Below are 9,538 nucleotides of genomic sequence, written 5' to 3' on the forward strand. Positions count from 1 at the left end.
GGGCTTTTCTAGCATTGATTTCAGTAACCGGTCATACTCACTTAGTTTTTGGCTACTGTAAGATTGTGAACACCTCAGAAAGTAGGTTAACCTGGGAAGGGACAGACATCTGGTGATGAGGTAGAGTGCATCATGAGCATCAATATCCTCAATCCTCCCATCCATCCTCGTAAGGTCGGCGATTTTCTTATCAAGGACCTCATCGATGGCTTTCAACCCCAGGGGAGCTCGTAGGAGTGTGCTGTCATCAGGTTTAGTTTTATGGATATTTGGCAGAAGACCCTCTATTCTCTCTACGATGCCCTGGTTGGAACATATTATTTCACATTTAGAAGGGTTCAGGGTGAGGCCTAAAACTGCACCTTGCTCCTGGATTTTTCTGATGTCCTCCAGGAGGGCGTCTTGGGAACCAGCTAGGGAACCATCATCCAAGAACCAGATGTTAAGCTCGCTGGACAGGACCTCTGTGACTTGTTTGATGACTAAGCAGAAAAGGAGAGGAGCAAGGGGGTCACCCTGTTTGGACGCCTTCTCGCGAGTCAATTTCATGTTCGCCAAAAAGTAGCTTAAGATCCATACTGTACCATGAATGTACAAAAGGGTAGAGGGAAGGGAAATGACTATGAACCGCACGGAGTACAGCATCCCTCCGCACCAAATTGAAGGCATTTTTGAAATCTAGCTTGATAAGGACCTTTTCGTCTGTGATGTTGGCGATGAAGGCTCGAGCTGCATGGGCTGCCGCCTCACACCCTTGTGGAATGCCAAACCCGAGCTGTTTTGGCTTCAGCATGTTGGCCGCTGCATCACTAACTGTTCTTGCAGCTGCCTTTGCGACGAGACGCCGGAGAGAATTGCCCACAGCTATTGGCCTGATCCCTCCATCCTTTTTCTTTAGAGCACAGAGAGATGCTCCAAAAAAGATAGGTCTTATGGACGCTGGTATGTTGCCAGCTAGAGATGTCTTGGTGAATCTGGTTAGTTCCACCAAGAGGTTCTTTGCAATGTCATCCAGTGCAGTGTTGAGCATTTGCTTGAGGTGGTTGGGTTTTAGTCCTGTGAACCCACCTGCTGATCCTGTAGGGAAGGACATGGCTGCTTTATGGACCACAGATTCAGCCACCCAGAGAGGTTCTGCTCCGGTAGCCCCCACTTGTACAATGTCGTCCTCACGCGGAGCCCTGGGTGGGTGTTTCTCCCTTAGGGCTTGAGCTGTTGCGGCATCTCTGTCGGCAATTGAGTCCTCACTGGTGATGACTCGTATTGCGCCAATAGTGTTTCCTTCTTCTATTTTCTTGGTGACTGATGTTCTGATTTTTGATGTCTCGGATATGCCACTGTTGCTCTTCCTGCCGTGGGTGTTTCTCGCGCGAGTGGGAAGGCGCACCTGGTTGTCCTCCCTGGGAAAATCATTTATAGCTTTGATGACTGAGGCAGCTAAGGTTTTGTCTCTCCTTGCAGGGGTGGCTAGACATATGTTGCCAAACGTTTGTTTGCCCTATGTTTTGTTTCCTTAGTGTAGACTGCAGTGTGGAAGCTGCAGCTTAGGATGGGAAGCTGCCCTTTCTAGATGTAACAGTCATGGAAAAGGGCGGAGGTTTCCACACTGCAGTCTACACTAAGGAAACAAACATAGGAATGTGCCTAAATGCCAACAGCGACTGCCCAGACAGGTACAAGAGGAGTGTTGTTAACGCATATGTCGACCGTGCTCTCAGCCACAGCTCAGAATGGAAGCAAGTCGACGAAGAACTCTGCAGGGTAAGGCAGGTCCTAGTCAATAACGGCTTCTCCAATGGTTTCGTCGAAGACATCATAAGAAGGAAAGTGAAAAGCCATGCAACCTCTGAAGAGACAACTAACACAACACCTATACCCCCTATTAGACTATTTTACAGGAACTTCTTTTCCACAGCTCATAAAACGGAGGAAAGGGTCCTGAAAGATATTGTTAATAGAAACGTTATCCCTACAGACAAAATCAGAGGATACAACTGACGATTTACTATAAAACCAGAAAAACGGCCAGCCTACTCATGAGAAACTCTCCAGACACAAAACAGAACGCTTTAAAAGAGACTAACGTCGTCTATGCCTTCAAATGCCCTCTTGGGGACTGTAAGCTCCAAAAAACCCAGTATATAGGCAAGACAACAACATCTCTTTCTAGGCGTTTAACGATGCATAAGAAACAGGGCTCCATTAAGAAACATATAATCTCTTCCCACAACCAAACCATCGCCAGAGAAATCCTAGTAAACAACACAGAAATCATCGATAGATACAGCGATAGCAGGCGGCTTGACGTTTGCGAGGCACTACACATCAAGAAGTCAACACCAGCAATCAACAGCCAATTATTGCACAACTATATTCTACCCACCTCAAGACTCCGCTCCAATATAGAAGCATCAAGAAATATGGACCAATAGGCTTTCTACAAACACTTCTATTCAATGTCCATTGTTTCGTGTTCTGTCTTGTGTTGATGAAATTAATACCCTATTAATACTCATGTTCTGTCTTGTGTTGATGAAAATTAATACCCTATTAATGCCACATCTTGTTCTGTCTTGTGTTAATGCCACATCACCCCTTCCACCTCACTCAAATGTAGATATAAAATCGGAGATGCGTAAGTTCTATTCAGTTGTGTATTTGTGAACTAAAGTCTTTGAAAATGTAATAAGTTTTACGAAACGCGCTCGTGTCGCGTCAGACTAGAAATAAAAATGAATTTTGGAGAATTGATTTTTGATTTACCTCCAACAGTGAAAAGAAATGTACGAAAGATTGAGAAAATTCGTGTTAGAATTATTAATCTTACTTTTTCGGTCGTATTTAATAATATATGTCTACAGGAAAGACTGCTACCAAAATAAACTAATATATATATATATATATATATATATATATATATAATATATATATATATATATATATATATATATATACATATATTTATATATATATATATATATATATATATATATATATATATATATATATATATATATATATATTATATATATATATTTATATATATATATATATATATATATATATATATATATATATATATATATATATATATATATATATATATATTTATATTTATATATATATACAAATCATCGGAAATGTACAGGCGATGAGTCACAATAACGTGGCTGAAGTATGTTGACCAGACCACACACTAGAAATTGAAGGGACGACGACGTTTCGACCCGTCCTGGACCATTCTCAAGTCACAATCGACTTGAGAATGGTCCAGGACGGACCGAAACGTCGTCGTCCCTTCAATTTCTAGTGTGTGGTCTGGTCAACATCGGAAATGTAGTTTGTCTAACAGCTTATGGACACATAAGTGTCCTTCATCAGAGATATTGAGAATGAGAAGAAAACGACGGGGGATGGGAACATTACAGTGAGGATGGGAAAAGTACCAGGAGGATGAGAACACTACCATGAGGATGAGAACACTACCAGGAGGATGAGAATACTACCAGGAGGATGAAATACTACCAGGAGATGGGACACTACCAGGAGGATGGGAACACTACCAGGAGGATGGAACACTACCAGGAGATGGGACACTACCAGGAGGATGGGAACACTACCAGGAGGATGGGAACACTACAGAGGATGGGAACACTACCAGGAGGATGGAAACACTACCAGGAGGATGGGAACACTACCAGGAGGATGGAACACTACCAGGAGGATGGAACACTACCAGGAGGATGGGAACACTACCAGGAGGATGGAACACACCAGGAGGATGGGAACACTACCAGGAGGATGGGAAACTACCAGGAGGATGGGAACACTACCAGGAGGATGGGAACACTACCAGGAGGATGGAACACTACCAGGAGGATGGGAACACTACCAGGAGGATGGGAACACTACCAGGAGGATGGAACACTACCAGGAGGATGGGAACACTACCAGGAGGATGGGAACACTACCAGAGGATGGGAACACTACCAGGAGGATGGAACACACCAGGAGGATGGGAACACTACCAGGAGGATGGGAACACTACCAGGAGGATGGGAACACACCAGGAGGATGGGAACACTACCAGGAGGATGGGAACACTACCAGGAGGATGGGAACACTACCAGGAGGATGGGAACACTACCAGGAGGATGGAACACTACCAGGAGGATGGGAACACTACCAGGAGGATGGGAACACTACCAGGAGGATGGGAACACTACCAGGAGGATGGGAACACTACCAGGAGGATGGGAACACTACCAGGAGGATGGGAATACTACCAGGAGGATGGGAACACTACAGGAGGATGGGAACACTACCAGGAGGATGGGAACACTACCAGGAGGATGGGAACACTACCAGGAGATGGAACACTACCAGGAGGATGGGAACACTACCAGGAGGATGGGAACACTACCAGGAGGATGGGAACACTACCAGGAGGATGGGAACACTACCAGGAGGATGGGAACACTACCAGGAGGATGGGAACACTACCAGGAGGATGGGAACACTACCAGGAGGATGGGAACACTACCAGGAGGATGGGAACACTACCAGGAGGATGGGAACACTACCAGGAGGATGGGAACACTACCAGGAGGATGGGAACACTACCAGGAGGATGGGAACACTACCAGGAGGATGGGAACACTACAGGAGGATGGGAACACTACCAGGAGGATGGGAACACTACCAGGAGGATGGGAACACTACCAGGAGGATGGGAACACTACCAGGAGGATGGGAACACTACCAGGAGGATGGGAACACTACCAGGAGGATGGGAACACTACCAGGATGGGAACACTACCAGGAGGATGGGAACACTACCAGAGGATGGGAACACTACCAGAGGATGGAACACTACCAGGAGGATGGGAACACTACCAGGAGGATGGGAACACTACCAGGAGGATGGGAACACTACCAGGAGGATGGGAACACACCAGGAGGATGGGAACACTACCAGGAGGATGGAACACTACCAGGAGGATGGGAACACTACCAGGAGGATGGGAACACTACCAGGAGGATGGGAACACTACCACGAGGATGGGAACACTACCAGGAGGATGGGAACACTACCACGAGGATGAGAACACTACCAGGAGGATGGGAACACTACCAGGAGGATGGGAACACTACCAGGAGGATGGGAACACTACCAGGAGGATGGGAACACTACCAGGAGGATGGGAACACTACCAGGAGGATGGGAACACTACCAGGAGGATGGGAACACTACCAGGAGGATGGGAACACTACCAGGAGGATGGGAACACTACCAGGAGGATGGGAACACTACCAGGAGGATGGGAACACTACCAGGAGGATGGGAACACTACCAGGAGGATGGGAACACTACCAGGAGGATGGGAACACTACCAGGAGGATGGGAACACTACCAGGAGGATGGGAACACTACCAGGAGGATGGGAACACTACCAGGAGGATGGGAACACTACCAGGAGGATGGGAACACTACCAGGAGGATGGGAACACTACCAGGAGGATGGGAACACTACCAGAGGATGGGAACACTACCAGGAGGATGGGAACACTACCAGGAGGATGGGAACACTACCAGGAGGATGGGAACACTACCACGGAGGATGGGAACACTACCACGGAGGATGGGAACACTACCAGGAGGATGGGAACACTACCAGGAGGATGAGAACACTACCAGAGGATGGGAAACACTACCAGGAGGATGGGAACACTACCAGGGATGCGGAACACTACCAGGGGAATGGAAACACTACCAGGAGGATGGGAACACTACCAGGAGGATGGAAACACTACCAGGAGGATGGAACACTACCAGGAGGATGGGAACACTACCAGTAGGATGAGAAAACACCAGGAGGATGGGAACACTACCAGGAGGATGGGAACACTACCAGGAGGATGGGAACACTACCAGCAGGATGGGAACACTACCAGGAGGATGAGAACACTACCAGGAGGATGGGAAACTACAAGGAGGATGGGAACACTACAGGAGGATGGGAACACTACCAGGATGATGGGAACACTACCAGGAGGATGGGAAACACTACCAGGAGGATGGGAACACTACCAGGAGGATTGGGAAAACTACCAGGAGGATGGGAACACTACCAGGAGGATTGAGAACACATACCAGGAGGATGGGAACACTACCAGGAAGGATGGGAACACTACCAGGAGGATGAGAACACTACCAGGAGGATGGGAACACTACCAGGAGGATGGGAACACTACCAGGAGGATGGGAACACTACCAGGAGGATGGGAACACTACCAGGAGGATGAGAACACTACCAGGAGGATGGGAACACTACCAGGAGGATGAGAACACTACCAGGAGGATGGGAACACTACCAGGAGGATGGGAACACTACCAGGAGGATGGGAACAGCTAGACCAGGAGGATGGGATACTACCAGGAGGATGGGAACACTATCAGGAGATGGAGAACACTACCAGGAGGATGGGAACACTACCAGGAGGATGGGAACACTACCAGGAGGAATGGGAAACACTACCAGGAGGATGGGAACACTACCAGGAGGAATGGGAACACTACCAGGAGGATGGGAACACTACCAGGAGGATGGGAACACTACCAGGAGGATGGGAACACTACCAGGAGGATGGGAACACTACCAGGAGGATGGGAACACTACCAGGAGGATGGGAACACTACCAGGAGGATGGGAACACTACCAGGAGGATGGGAACACTACCAGGAGGATGGGAACACTACCAGGAGGATGGGAACACTACCAGGAGAATGGGAACACTAACAGGAGGATGGGAACACTACCAGAAGGATGGGAACACTACCACGAGGATGAGAACACTACCAGGAGGATGGGAACACTACCAGGAGGATGGGAACACTACCAGGAGGATGGGAACACTACCAGGAGGATGGTAACACTACCTGGAGGATGGGAACACTACCAGGAGGATGGGAACACTACCAGGGAATGGGAACACTACCAGGAGGATGGGAACACTACCAGAAGGATGGGAACACTACCACGAGGATGAGAACACTACCAGAGGATGGGAACACTACAGGAGGATGGAGAACACTACCAGGAGGATGGAACACTACCATGGAGGATGGGAACACTACCAGGAGGATGGTAACACTACCAGGAAGGATGGTAACACTACCAGGAGGATGGAACACTACCAGGAGGATGGGAACACTACCAGGAGGATGGGAACACTACCAGAGGATGGGAACACTACCACGAGGATGAGAAACACTACCCCGAGGATGAGAACACTACCAGGAGGATGGGAACACTACCAGGAGGATGGAACACTACCAGGAGGATGGGAACACTTACCAGGAGGATGGTAACACTACCAGGAGGATGGTAACACTACAGGAGGATGGGAACACTACCAGGAAGGATGGGAACACTACCAGGAGGATGGGAACACTACCAGGAGGATGGGAACACTACCAGGAGGATGGGACCTACCTAGGAGATGGGAACACTACCAGGAGTGATGGGAACACTACCAGGAGGATGGGAACACTACCAGGAGGATGGGAACACTACCAGGAGTATGGGAACACTACCAGGAGGATGGGAACACTACCAGGAGGATGGGAACACTACCAGGAGGATGGGAACACTACCAGGAGGCTGGGAACACTACCAGGAGGATATGAACACTACCAGGAGGAGGAACACTACCAGGAGGATGGGAACACTACCAGGAGGATGGGAACACTACCAGGAGGATGGGAACACTACCAGGAGGATGGGAACACTACCAGGAGGATGGGAACACTACCAGGAGGATGGGAACACTACCAGGAGGATGGGAACACTACCAGGAGGATGGGAACACTACCAGGAGGATGGGAACACTACCAGGAGGCTGGGAACACTACCAGGAGGATGGGAACACTACCAGAGGATGGGAACACTACCAGGAGGATGGGAACACTACCAGGAGGATGGGAACACTACCAGGAGGATGGGAACACTACCAGGAGGATGGAAACACTACCAGGAGGATGGGAACACTACCAGGAGGAAGGGAACACTACCAGGAGGCTGGGAACACTACCAGGAGGATGGGAACACTACCAGGAGGATGGGAACACTACCAAGAGGATGGGAACACTACCAGGAGGATGGGAACACTACCAGGAGGATGGGAACACTACCAGGAGGATGGGAACACTACCAGGAGGATGGGAACACTACCAGGAGGATGGGAACACTACCAGGAGGATGGGAACACTACCAGGAGGATGGGAATACAACCAGGAGGATGGGAACACTACCAGGAGGATGGGAACACTACCAGGAGGATGGTAACACTACCAGGAGGATGGGAACACTACCAGGAGGATGGGAACACTACCAGGAGGATGGGAACACTACCAGGAGGATGGGAACACTACCAGGAGGATGGGAACACTACCACGAGGATGGGAACACTACCAGGAGGATGGGAACACTACCAGGAGGATGGGAACACTACCAGGAGGATGGGAACACTACCAGGAGGATGGGAACACTACCAGGATGATGGGAACACTACCAGGAGGATGGGAACACTACCAGGAGGATGGGAACACTACCAGGAGGATGGGAACACTACCAGGAGGATGGGAACACTACCAGGAGGATGGGAACACTACCAGGAGGATGGGAACACTACCAGGAGGATGGGAACACTACCAGGAGGATGGGAACACTACCAGGAGGATGGGAACACTACCAGGAGGATGGGAACACTACCAGGAGGATGGGAACACTACCAGGAGGATGGGAACACTACCAGGAGGATGGGAACACTACCAGGAGGATGGGAACACTACCAGGAGGATGGGAACACTACCAGGAGGATGGGAACACTACCAGGAGGATGGGAACACTACCAGGAGGATGGTAACACGACCAGGAGGATGGGAACACTACCAGGAGGATGGGAACACTACCAGGAGGATGGGAACACTACCAGGAAGATGATAACACTACCAGGAGGATGGGAACACTACCAGGAGGATGGGAACACTACCAGGAGGATGGGAACACTACCAGGAGGATGGGAACACTACCAGGAGGATGGGAACACTACCAGGAATGAGAACACTACCAGGAGGATGGGAACACTACCAGGAGGATGGGAACACTACCAGGAGGATGGGAACACTACCAGGAGAATGGGAACACTACCAGGAGGATGGGAACACTACCAGGAGGATGGGAACACTACCAGGAGGATGGGAACACTACCAGGAGGATGGGAACACTACCAGGAGGATGGGAACACTACCAGGAGGATGGGAACACTACCAGGAGGATGGGAACACTACCAGGAGGATGGGAACACTACCAGGAGGATGGGAACACTACCAGGAGGCTGGGAACACTACCAGGAGGATGGGAACACTACCAAGAGGATGGGAACACTACCAGGAGGATGGGAACACTACCAGGAGGATGGGAACACTACCAGGAGGATGGGAACACTACCAGGAGGATGGAAACACTACCAGGAG

The sequence above is a fragment of the Procambarus clarkii genome, chromosome 25 (assembly GCF_040958095.1).
Source record: "Procambarus clarkii isolate CNS0578487 chromosome 25, FALCON_Pclarkii_2.0, whole genome shotgun sequence".
Classification (NCBI taxonomy): Eukaryota; Metazoa; Arthropoda; class Malacostraca; order Decapoda; family Cambaridae; genus Procambarus; species Procambarus clarkii.